This window comes from Mirounga angustirostris, unplaced genomic scaffold (assembly GCF_029215605.1).
Source record: "Mirounga angustirostris isolate CCGP_5_RB_7025 unplaced genomic scaffold, mMirAng1.0.hap1 SCAF_2, whole genome shotgun sequence".
Lineage (NCBI taxonomy): Eukaryota > Metazoa > Chordata > Mammalia > Carnivora > Phocidae > Mirounga > Mirounga angustirostris.
Genome location: NW_026991710.1, coordinates 72,465,492 through 72,478,666, shown reverse-complemented (window position 1 = coordinate 72,478,666; position 13,175 = coordinate 72,465,492).

Here is a 13,175-nt window from a genome sequence, read left to right as displayed (position 1 = left end):
TTTTTTTTACCATGGCAAAACCCACTTACTGTAGAAAAATGAAAAGCCAATAATATTTCCCCTATCTTGTAGAATTAAATTAAAGAAGAATGCTCAGGGGCGCCAGGTGGCTCAGATGGTTAAGCATCTGCCTTCGGCTCAGGTCATGATCTCAGGGTCCTGGGATCGAGTTTCACATTGGGCTCCTTGCTTAGCAAGGAGCCTGCTTCTCCCTCTGCCTGCCACTTCCCCTGCTTGTACTCTCCCCCTCTCTCTCTCTGGCAAATAAATAAATAAAATCTTTTTTTAAAAAAAATAAATAAATAAAAAAGAAGAATGCTCATTCTACTGAAACGTCATTGTAACATATAGATGTCATCAAAATATGAAAGTAATCTTTCTTCAAGGGTTACTTTCCTTAAGCAGCAGGAAATAGTTCATATAACACCCCAATTTAAATAAATGTAGCTTAAATTTAGAGCTATATCAGCTGCTGACAAACTCTCATTAGTAATAAATTTAGGAAATGGCCAGGTGTCGTAAACAAATGTTATAATCAGAACAAAAATAGCTCACAAAACACTCCACTTTCATCTGAAGTATTCTTAGTAACTTTGATGCATAACTTATACTCAATTCCTTCATTAGTTGTATCAGTATTGTTCAGTTCTCAAAGCTAAATCATAAATTGAAAGGTAGCCCTGTGCAAATGGATTCGATGTATAATTTGCAACAATACATCAATAGATTGAAGAAGGTGTACAATACTTAACTGGGTAGGAATATGCATCAAAGCTAGATACACCATTACTAAAGTTGTAGTAACAGCACTGATTAGAATGACATCTTACATTTGCCCTGGGCAACTCTGACAAACACCAAACCACCTTTCATTAATATTCTTTTCTCAGGCCTTCCTTTAAAAAAAAAAAGGAGGGGAAAGAAAAGACATATAATTTATTCATATATTATTGTTCACACAGAATGAGAACACTTGCTTTTATAGCTAGAAGAACTCATTTTTACAAAACAAGTACACCCAACACTAATTCTCAAATTTTAGAAATTTTGTATGTCATGATTTGGAACCATATTGCCTTGGAGTCCTTTAATACCTTACAATAAGCAGTTCCTAAATTTAAGAAATATGTTATAAATGTGTTTGCTTCAAATTTACAAATGAAATTTTAGTTTTGAAGTATGTATTTGCTAGATTAGAATTTATATTTAATTTAAATTTAACTAGATGCTAGCAACACACCAATAAAATTAAGAAATTACTTCCATCGGTAGTTACAGTTTATTGTTTATCTTACTGTACGCAAATCTGTGTATCACTGGCTGAATTAAAGAAACAGAAAAGGAAATTAGCTGCTCAAAACATTCCCATGAATAAAGGCAAAGAAATTCTCCAAATTTTCATTGAAAAAGCCAACAAATAACCTTCCCTTAATTCTGTCAGTGCTTCTGCCTCCAAATCCCAAGAGATTATGATCTCTCTCCCGAATACATCTAGCCTAGAAAACACAAAGTTTCTCTCATATTTTCATGGACCACTTTCTCCTGAGGCCTTTAACTATTCTTTTGAGAACCATAGGCAGGGTAGCATAGAAAGGGGGCAGCATGTCCAATGGCTACAGGTTTGAACCTGAGATCTTTTTCCTCATGCCTTTCTGTCATGTACTGCTCATATGGTACCTCTTCTGTATTCTTCCTCCAATGATTCCATGGCTCAGGGCCTATGGGACCGTTTTATACAATGTAAAGTCATATATTGGTAAAAGTTGGAATATTATTATCTCGAGAAACCAGAGTTATACTTTCCTATGCTTAATTTCCATTATATTTCCTCTCCTCTTGCCAAGGCAAGAGTCTGGACCCACCTATCCTTGCATGTCTTTAATCCTTATTCTTACTCTTCACACTAGAAAGCCTCCTGTGTGGCTCCCCTGTCTAGAAACTCTCAATGGACAGATCTTAAGCCAACAGAAGGACAGATTAACACTGATTTGACTTTCCCTGACAATTGTAATGACTGTTAGCTCATTATGCACTGATTCCGTGCTAAGCATTGCGTTGAGTGCCACATAAACTATATTAATCCTGTTCAATTTCTCTAACCTGTGACGTTGTGACTCATGATCCCCATTTTACCAGGAAATCGAGTAACTGGCCAAGGTATGGTCACTGAAAGACGACAGAACTGCCATTTGAATCCAGATCCTTTAAGTCTACAGCTTCAACTAAACCCTCTCCCCCAGGTTAACCGGATCTCACGTATTCATTTAGATTCTTAATTTTTGTTAACAATAGAAGTCAGCTTCTGTTACATTAGCAAACTAGTAGAAACAGCCAACACAAAGCTTGGTTTCAAAAGAAAGCATTTGCAAATGCACGGATTGTCTTCCCCTTGGCTTCTATACCCGGAGCAATCAGAGTATCTATAAAGTTAAAGCAGCAACATACTAGGCCCAAAAAAGTAACAGTTTCACAAAACAAAGTCTGCTGATTTAGTAAATGATTTAGTCTATCAACTAAAAGAATAGCTTAACAACTGACTACATCATGAGCAATAATAACATTACAGGTTTCCAATATAATGCTCTTCTTCAGGCTATTTTCATAAATATTGTTAAATTCTGCCAGAAGATTTCCCCACACACATTCCTACTGGATTATGATGTGTCACACATTTTAAAGGAAAGTAAATGCTTTAAAATTCTTTTTCATTGTATGTTACACAAAGTGCTAACACTATTAATACTCAAAATAGACCTGTAATCTCATTAGAAGCAACAATAGCAAACTTCTCTATGTTTACATTTTTCTTCTTGGAAGCAGAATGTTAATTAAAAAAAAAAAAAGTCATGGATCGCTCTTACCTTAATATCCTTTGCACATGACATATAGTAGATGCTAACACGTGGAAACTTCTGTGGGCCTCTCTTTAGGCTGTCTCCAAATATTCACTTATTTACATAAGTAGAGAACAGGAGCTTAAGAGGGGCAGAGGGAAAAAGCACCCTTACAATGGCCCTGCCATTATTCTCTGTGAATGCCTAGCAACCGAAGCCCAGAGACCAAGAAACTAAGATGCCTGAGGGCACTGACCCCAGCCCGCCTCTTGTCCTTTCAGTGTTGCATTTGATCCTAGATTCTTACTAAAAAGTGTTACCCAAGCTGAAGGTTTAGTCACCACCGTAATTAACACGTTCCAAATAATGCAAGGCTAAGACTTTTCTCAAAATTCTTGATGGCAATATATTTTGTTAATTAGTAATATTTAAGCCTGTATGAAAGCAGGCATAATCTGTAAATCATAGTTATTAAGATTTAGACTTTTAATTCTATCCCATTTAGAAACAAGAAAAACAGTAATGGAAACTAGGGTAAACTGCTCTAGCGTTTTGATTCACACCATTATTGCAGCCCTGGGCTGCATTCCTGAGAGCATTTCATAGTCAGCCACACCTCACTGATAAATCTATTCTAATTCTTTGCTAGAGCCTTCTATAGTTTCTTGTACAGCTCCTGTAAGTGGGTGGAAAATGAGTTCTTGGAAGTGTGCATGCATCTCAGACAGAATTTTTCTAGAACATAGATTTCAGTCAGCTGAATCCTTTCACTCAGCTTCTGCCTGTTTTAGCATTGGTCACCTTTCTTTTGTTGAGTAAACAAATCTTCTGCAAGCCAGTGTGAGGACCTCTGCTTTGTTGTCTTTTAAATACTTCAGGACTTGTCTTGCATAGGATAGGTGATCAATAAATACATGGTGCCTGCCTCTGTAGCTAAAAGTAGTGGAAGCTTTGACATACGTTTGAATTCTTCCTCACATATAATTTGCTCCCTTAGAGATTTTTCACTCGCATCAGCCGAGACTCCCCAACTAAGCACATTGCTCATTGTTGAAAAACAGTCTCCAGAATTTCGGGCATTCAGATGTGTCTGTGTGAAACATTTTTGAAAGTTTAGATGCATACGGGTGGAAATGTAATTGTAACTAAATTTCAGTGAGGCATGTATTCCATTAGTTACCTAGCTTTTGAGGCATGTATTCCATTAGTTACCTAGCTTTTAGGAAGTAGGTAGAACTTCTCTCTCACATGAAGTAATTCAAAATTCTATCATAGAATTCTATAAAAATACAATGTCATGAAGAACATTGCATCCAGCTCTCCGCTGTGCTCCACTAGCCTGTCCTATTTAGAGTCTGGGTAGAAAACTCCTGAATTACCTTATAAATATATTATCACATCACAAATAGAATGAATTAAATCATGAGTCATAAGTAAATAAAAATAAAAAAATAAAAATAATGTCTGACTTAAGCATTACATTGTAAAATAAAAAATTATGCTTGGATGGATGGATGTAATTTCACACAAAATTGAAAAAGAGGCAAAGGCATTTAAAACAACAATTGCTCATTACAAGAAAAATATAAAATTATTTTCATAGAAATATATAAACAGAAGTGTGTGAATTTAAGAAAAATATTGTGAGCATGATGCACAGTATTGGGCATGACAAAATTGAGTTTCTACTGTTCAAATTATTCTAGTAAAGTTAGTATCTTACTCAAATTTTTAAAAAACATGAAAACAATATTTTTACATAATTTAGTATACAGCATATTATATGTAATGTCCTTGTAGTGTTATGTATATACTATATTGTATCTATGCATACTATATACATGAATACATGCATAAGCTATATGTACAGCATATAGAATATATAAATAATTGTGTGTGTGTATATATACACATAATGAGAGAGAGAGAGAGAGAGAGAGAGTGTGTGTGTGTATCCCAAATAACTCTAATACAAGGTAAAGGAATAAGCCTTTCATTTTATATATATATATATATATATATATATATATATATATATATGTGTGTGTGTGTGTGTGTGTGTGTGTGTGTGTGTGTGTGTGTGCAGAGCCTGACAGGTGACAAGGCCAGTATAGATACCAGGTGGCAAGACAGTGACCTAAGCCTAAATCAGACACTTAACTGAATTAGCCACCCAGGCACCCCAAGAAATAAGCATTTTAAAGAGCCAAAAGAAAATAAAGAGACATGGGAGTCATTCAGAGGTTACTTTTCTTCCATATTCATTTTCATAAATTTATGTGCATGTATGTGTATGTATGGAGAGAGACAGAGAATCTCCTTGTGGAAAAGTAACTTCATGAGTCAAAATTTTTCTCTTTTTATCTCATCACTGTATCTCTAAAATAATTGTTGAAAGCAATTTTCAAAAGTAATGTCAAGTTAGGGCACCTGGGTGGCTCAGTGGGTTAAACGTCTGCCTTCTGCTCGGGTCATGATCTCGGGGTCCTGGGATCAAGCCCTGCGTTGGGCTCCCTGCTCAGTGGGGAGTCTGCTTCTCCCTCTCCCTATGTTCCTACCCGCCCCCCCACCCCGCTCTCTCCCTCTTTCTCTCGCAAATAAATAAATAATCTAAAAAAAAAAAGGTAATGTCAAGTTTACTGAAGCCTTCTCAATCCCTAAATATCACTTTGTCTACTGCATCCAGGGGTAATTTATGTAAATGCTAATCAGATTATGTGTGTTCTTGTGTCTGTTAAATTCTTGTCTTTCCCATTGTGCCTAAAATACAACCCAGATTCTCAGACACTAATGATTTTACTTCAATCTCACCTGACAGCACTCTCTTCTTTGCTTACTATGTCCCAGTCATGCTGATGTTCCTTCAGGTCTCAAATCTGTCACTTTGTCACTGAACATTTGGGGGCTCTTTGCCTAGAAATCAATCTGTCTTGGGGCGCCTGGGTGGCTCAGTCATTAAGTGTCTGCCTTCGGGTCAGGTCATGATCCCAGAGTCCTGGGATCGAGCCCCACATCGGGCTCCCTGCTTAGCGGGAAGCCTGCTTCTCCCTCTCCCACTCCCCCTGCTTGTGTTCCCTCTCTCGCTGTGTCTCTCTCTGTCAAATGAATAAATAAAATCTTTAAAAAAAAAAAAAAAGACATCAGTCTGTCTTCCTGTCTTCCCAAGGTTGTTTTCTTCTCATTATTAATTCTCAACTTATATTGTTCCTTCTCCCCTCCAAGTATCTCCTTCAAATATGTATTTCACAATTAGTTGTTCATTTACTGTTCATTTCCTTCCTACCACATATCACAATTAGCTGTTATTTCATTTATTTATCTGTTTTCAATCATTCTCCCCCAAATGAGCCACTAAATTCCATGATGGCAAAGGCACATGTTAATCACATTCATTTATCTCATTGCCTAACATGGTATCTAACTAACATACAGTAGGTTTTTAATAAGAATTGGAATTGAGTGGAAGAAAAGTAACTTCTGCATACCCATAGCTCTTTATCTGTATTTCTCTTTAAAAATTTAATCCTTGGGCGCCTAGGTGGCTCAGTCGTTAAGCATCTGCCTTCAGCTCAGGTCATGGTTCCAGGGTCCTGGGATCGAGCCCCGTATCGGGCTCCCTCCTCGGCAGGAAGCCTGCTTCTCCCTCTCCCACTCCCCTGCTTGTGTTCCTTCTCTTGCTGTCTCTCTGTCAGATAAATAAATAAATAAAATCTTTAAAAAAAAAAATTTAATCCTTTTTACTCGTGTTAGAGCTATTTGGAATGTAACTGGAACATAAAGTCCTCAAGTGTCCAGGGCAAGACGTGCTCTTTATTTCCATTTTTTATCATCCATAGCACAGATCTGCAGTCTGCTGTGGAAGATGCTGTGATATGCTCCCAAGGTTCCACTTCAGGAATAAAGAATTCATCCCCCCGACCACTGGAAGACAGCTGCAACTGTCAGCTTTCTCTGGGAATTATCTCAGCTGAAAAGAACTATCTTGCTCAGTGCCAGACCTCCTTCCAGCACTAGCCCGCAACAAGTGACCGAAGTTGAAAATGAAGACTCAGCTCCCTCACCCTGACTAGCGATAATTCTGAATGGGATTGCCCTAAGTCTTTACTGGGACTAAAGAACAGCTCAACTTGTCCCTCAGCCCACAACTTCTCCCTCAACCTTCCGAAAGTTTTGATCTCAGGAACACTCTCTAATAAACTTCCTTGGAAGTAATCTCCATCTTATAATCTGTTTCCCAGAGATGTTGAACTGTAACATTGGCAATTATTTATTTCCCCCTTTTCCATAGTAATAGGACCCCTTATTTTTAGCTGAAAGAAGGCCACATGTCCTAGCATTCCCTGCAGTCATTTGTGGCCATGTGACTAAATTGAGGGGGTTATAAGCAGAAATTGTGTGTCCACCTGCCAGAAAATATTCTTAAAATATTGCATTTGCATCTTTCTTTGCTCCTTCCTCCTTACTGATGGAATATCTGGAGTTCTGGCAATCACCTTGAATCATGAGAATAACTTGGAAACAAAATCCATGTGGGGCAATGCTTTAGCATGGAAGAGCCTGGGTCCTAGACAGTGTGATATATCACGCTGATGCTGGACTGACCATGTCCAGACTTCCTGAATAGAGAGAAAAGTAAACTTCTATCCAGTTTAAGCCACAGTTAATGGGGATTTCCAGTGATTGACATCCAACCTACATGCTAACTAACAGAGTAAGTGACACAGAGCTTCAAATGTTGCTTTGGGAGAGGAATCAATAAATGAATAAATACTTACAGGAAAGTTACCATTTTCAGGCAAATTTTCACTGTGAATATGATAAAGAGATAATGGGAGAACAGAAGGCGGCAAAGATATCTTAACAATGGGACTACTCCATGAATGGCAGCTTAACAATTTATATTCGAAGGCAGAAACAAAAAAAAAGCAATAGAAAATTTTATGCTTTGATTTAAATGACCTTGACTAAGACTATTAAAAAATGTATTCTCTTCCCAGTTCCCTAATTTCCCTCTTTGCTTGAATCTCTACCATAAACATGATTTTATACCTTATAAGATATATTTGGTAAGGCTTAAAAAAAAAAACAGGGTATTTTATACAATCCTCTAAGAGCAATACTATTAAAATGATTCAACTTCGAAAAGAATAAATCATGTTAAAAAAGTTGACGTTTCTCTTCGCACTTGGTGAAAAACAATAGATTCCTAAGAAGCTAGTGTGCTAGTGAAATAGAACTCAAATACAACTTTTCATCTGACAATAGAAGAAAAAGAAAATTTTTTTACTACAGCATGGTTTAATTTATATTAGAAATTTCATTATGATAAAATATATCATTATACAAGGGGAGAAAAAATAGTCCTGGGTGTTGACTCTGTAGATGGAACTCATCAAATCTGAGTTCAAATCCTGACTGTAGCATCTATTTGCTGTATGATCTTGGTGAGCTTCTTCAAGGACCTATATCTCAATTCTCTTATCTCTTAAATGGGATGTACATAATAATGCTTTCTTTACATATCAACCCTATAATAAGTTGATTTGGCTTTTTCAGTTTTTCCTAATTCTTGAGATCATACTACTTATTTAAAAAAATAACGAGGTTGGCGTCACCCATCTTTTCAACTTTGAATCCCCAAACTCCAATGAAAACACACAGGATATTTTACATTTAAAGCATATCTGTGAAGGTGGAAAATTAATTCCAGTTGTGGGAAGTTGATGTTAGAATACTCGATGTCAGTCAGAGATCAATCTACATTATGAAAATTTTACATGTGTGACTTGAATACATTAGAATTTTTAAATCCCCTCTCCTTCAAGCTTGGAGGACATGGGAAAGTTTACCATCAGTCAGCGTATGATTTTTGGAAAAGGAGAGGAGGGTTAAAGTTGTCTCCTTTGTTCAGTTCAGTTTCAATAATGTACACTGGAAGATGACACAAAGTCGTATTTTCCTGGTATTTGATAAATGGGGTCATCAGCATCAAATCATTTTCTACATTCTCTACACCAAGCAGTTTGCTACTGAAGAATATTTAGTAAAGGAAGGCCAAATTCAACACATACATGAGGCAAAAGAGAGATGCTATCATTGATTTTGAACTAAAAAGGGAGAGAAACTTTTAATTTTTATGAAAATGCATGCGTAAGCTTGAGAGAAATATATGAAGGGAAAATTGAAGGCTTTGTAAAAATCCCGCTAAGTGTTCCTGTGACCTAAATCAAATGCTGCTTTGTAAATGCATTACAATAATGTTGGCACTAAGACCTAACATTCCTAATTGTAGTATGTGAAATAAATGGTCATTTGAAAGGACACTGGGCCTCCACTTATCCCTGCTGGGACCATTTTCATCTTCTATGCTGTTATCACCTGGGCTGCTTTCCCTATTTTCTTTTCTGAAGTGATTTCACATAAAGTTTAAATGTATCTAAGCTATATGTATGTAAGCTAAGCCCTCTATGATTAAAAAATAATAATAAAACAACAGATCTATGATTTAGGTGATAGTATAATGAATTAGTTGTATTAGTAATAACAATAAAAATAATACTAATGCATTAATTTTGGGCATCTTCATTTAAAGTCACATACAGTATAAAATTTAAGATGCTTGTAATTATAATTAACTGCTTAATTCTCTAATTTAGCATTCAAGAAAATGAACATATTTTAATAATAAGATGATTCCAGGTGTGGGTGCCTGGGTGGCTCAGTCAGTTAAGCATCTGCCTTCGGCTCAGGTCATGATTCCAGGGTTCTGGGATCGAGCCCCGCATCGAGTTCCTTGCTCAGTGAGAGTCTTCTTCTCCCTTTTTCTGCCACTCACCCTGCTTATACTCTCTATTTGTCAAATAAATAAATAAAATCTTAAAAAAAAAAAAGATGATTCAAGGCGAGACTACATGGACAGTAAAATTGTCATTACTCTTTAGGAAGTGCCATTGAGTTTAGGTATTGGTGCAAACAAATGCCATATATCTCAGAAATGTTCCACACCATAAGATTCCATTTGGGTCAAAGTTATGTTTTAAAATAACCTCTTTGGGAAGTTAAATCTTTTATTTTTTCGTACTTCATGATGAATTTTTTAGATAAGATCTCTGTGGCAATCAAGAAATGACAAATATTTTCATGTGAAAAGGATGAATGATGAAGACATTTTGGAGAATATACCAGACAGGATGGAGCACTTTAACATGTAGGCTGTGGGAGACAGAGAGGACGAAATGGAAGTGGGCCCCCAGGTATGTAAAATATTGGCACTTGAATCAATTTTATTTTATCTATAAATATAACCTATAAATATAAAATATATCCATAAATGTAATATATGAGTATACATTAGATATTACATATAATATAACAATATATTAGTTCTGAAATAAAATAATATCTATAAATATTAATATATACATTTCTGTAAAAAAATTCTATGGCTATGAAATTGATAGCTTAAAAGATATATCTAAATTCTGAAATGAAATCAACAAAGCTAAAAGGCAACCTACAGAATGGGAGAAGATATTTGCAAATGACATATCCAATTAAAAGTTAGTATCCCAAATAGAGAACTTATCAAACTCAACACCAAAAAACCCAAGTAATCCAATTAAAAAATGGGCAGAAGGCATGAACGGATATTTCACCAAAGAAGACATCCAGAGGGCCAACAGACACATGAAAAGATGCTCAAAGTCACTTATCATCAGGGAAATGCAAATCAAAACTGCAATGAGATAACCCCTCATACCTGTCAAAATAGCTAAAATCGACAATGCAAGCAAGGATGTGGAGAAAAAGGTATATTCTTGTACACTCTTGGTGGGCATGAAAATTAGTGCAGCCACTGTGGAAAACAGTATGGAGTTTCCTCAAAAAGTTAAAAATAGAACTTCCCCATGATCCAGCAATCACACTATTGGGTATTTACCCAAAGAATACAAAAACATTAATTCAAAGGGATGCATGTACCCCTATATTTATAGCAGCATTATTTACAATAGGCTAGACATGGAAGCAGCCCAAGTTTTCCATCAATTGATGAATGAATAAGGAAAAAGTGGAATATATATACACAATGGGATATTATTCATCCATACAAAAGAATGAAATCTTGCCATTTGCAATGACATGGATGGAGCTAGAGAGTATAATGCTAAATGAAATAAGTCAGTTAAGAGAAAGACAAATACCATATGATTTCACTCATATGCAGAATTTAAGAAACTAAACAAATAAGCAAAGGGGAAGAAAGAGAGAGAGAGAGAGACAAATAAAAAAATAGACTCTTAACTATAGAGAACAAACTGATGGTTACCAGAGCGGGGGAGTGGGGATGGGTGAAATAAGTGATGGGGATAAGGAGTGCACTTGTGATGAGCAGCAGGTGAATATATGGAATTATTGAATCACTATAAAAAAAAAAGGAGGGATAAAAAAACTGAAACTAGAATCTTTATCCTATTTTTAAAGTGTGATTGAATATATTTAATAAATGTGTGATCTTATACCCTTTTGCATAGGAATGCATTTTCAACTGGTATCATTTTCCTTCTGCTTGAAGAACTTCCTTTAACATTTTCTATCGTCCAGGTCTGCTGCTGATGACTTCTTTCAGTTTCCATGTCTGACAAAGCCTTATTTTACTATTATTATTTTGCAATTAGTGTTGCATTCACTATTATTTTTGAAAGATATTTTGGCTGAGTGAAGAATTCTAAGTAATATTTTTTTTCATTCAGTACTATAAAGATGTTACTCGAAAGTCTTCTAGCTTGCATTGTTTCTGAAAAAAAAAAAAATTACTGACATGCTTATCTTTATTCTTTATTCCCCTCTACACAGTGTATCTTTTTTCTCTGGCTGCTTTTAGGAGTTTTCCTTTATTATTAGTCTTAAGCAACTTAACAGCAATGTGCACTGGTGTGTTTTTCATGTTTCCTGTGCTTGTGGCTCTTGAATCTGTGAGTTTAAAGTTTTCCCCAAATTTGGGGGCATGACCATTATTTCTTTAACTATGTATATATTTTTTTCTTCCACCACCTTTGAGGGTTCTAGTTACATGTATATATTTGGCCACTTGAAGCTATCCCACAGTTCACTGATGATTTGTGTTTTTGTTTTATTTTGTTTTGTTTTTAGCTATTTTTCACTCTAGGTTTCTTCATGGATAATTTCTATTACTAGGTCTTCAAAGTGACTAATCTTTTTTGCAATGTTTTATCTGCTGTTGATATACCATCCAGGGTATTTTCCGTCTTAGATATTGTTTGAGTGTTTTTTATATCTTCTCTGTCTACACTTACCATGTTTAATTTTACTTCTACCTTATTGACCAGATGGAGTACGGTTAAAAGTGTTCAATATCCTTATTTATTAAATCTATCTTTTGTGTCATTTCAGGGTCACTTTTAATTGATTTGTTTTTCTTCTCATTATGAGTTGTATTTTCCTTTATCTTTACATGCCTGATAAATTTCAATAGTATGCGAGGCATTGTGAATTTTTCCTGTTGAGTGTCAGATATATTTGCATTCCTTTAAATATTAAGTGTTGTTCTGGGGTTTGGTTAAATTACTTGGAAATAGTGTGCTCATTTCAATTCTCACTTTTAATTTTTGTCAGGCAGAACCAGAGAAGCATTTAATTAAGGGCTAGCTTTTCTTGACTACTGAAGCAAGATGATTCCTGTTATTCCGATACCTTGTGAAATAAGTGGTTTTCTACTCTGCGTATAAGGAACAGGCAAGATTCCTGGTCCTATGTGATCTCAGGAGTTTGTCCCCTCTACATCTTCTCCATGGTCCTTTTCTGGGCCTCACATTGTTTCCTCATATGTTTATACTCAGCAGCACCCAAGTAAATACTTGAGGATGGCCCCCTGAACAACTCTGCAGTTTTCTCTCTGTATAGCTCTCTTCCCTCCAGTACTCTGTCCTGTAAACTCTAGGCATCTTTGGTTTCCCAATATCTCAATTCCATCCTCCAAACTCAAAGAGAATGCACAGCTCTATTTAGGATCCTCTCCCCTGTATCATGGCCTGGGCACTTTCTCCAGGCAGTAATTGGGGCAACCACAAGTCTCCCCTCAGTTGCTGCTCTTGTGTCAGCAATCACTGTTGCCTGATACCCAATGCCCAGAAAGCCACTGTTTCATATATTTTTCTGGGGTTTTTTTTTGTTGTTGTTTGTTTGTTTTTGTAGCTGTATCAAGCAAGAGGATAGAGTCAATCCCTGTTACTCCATCTTGGTTGGAAGCAGAAGTTTGCTAATTCAGTTTCCTTTGGGGTTTATATCTGCTGGAGCAATGTAAGACTGAACTTTTTTAAACAT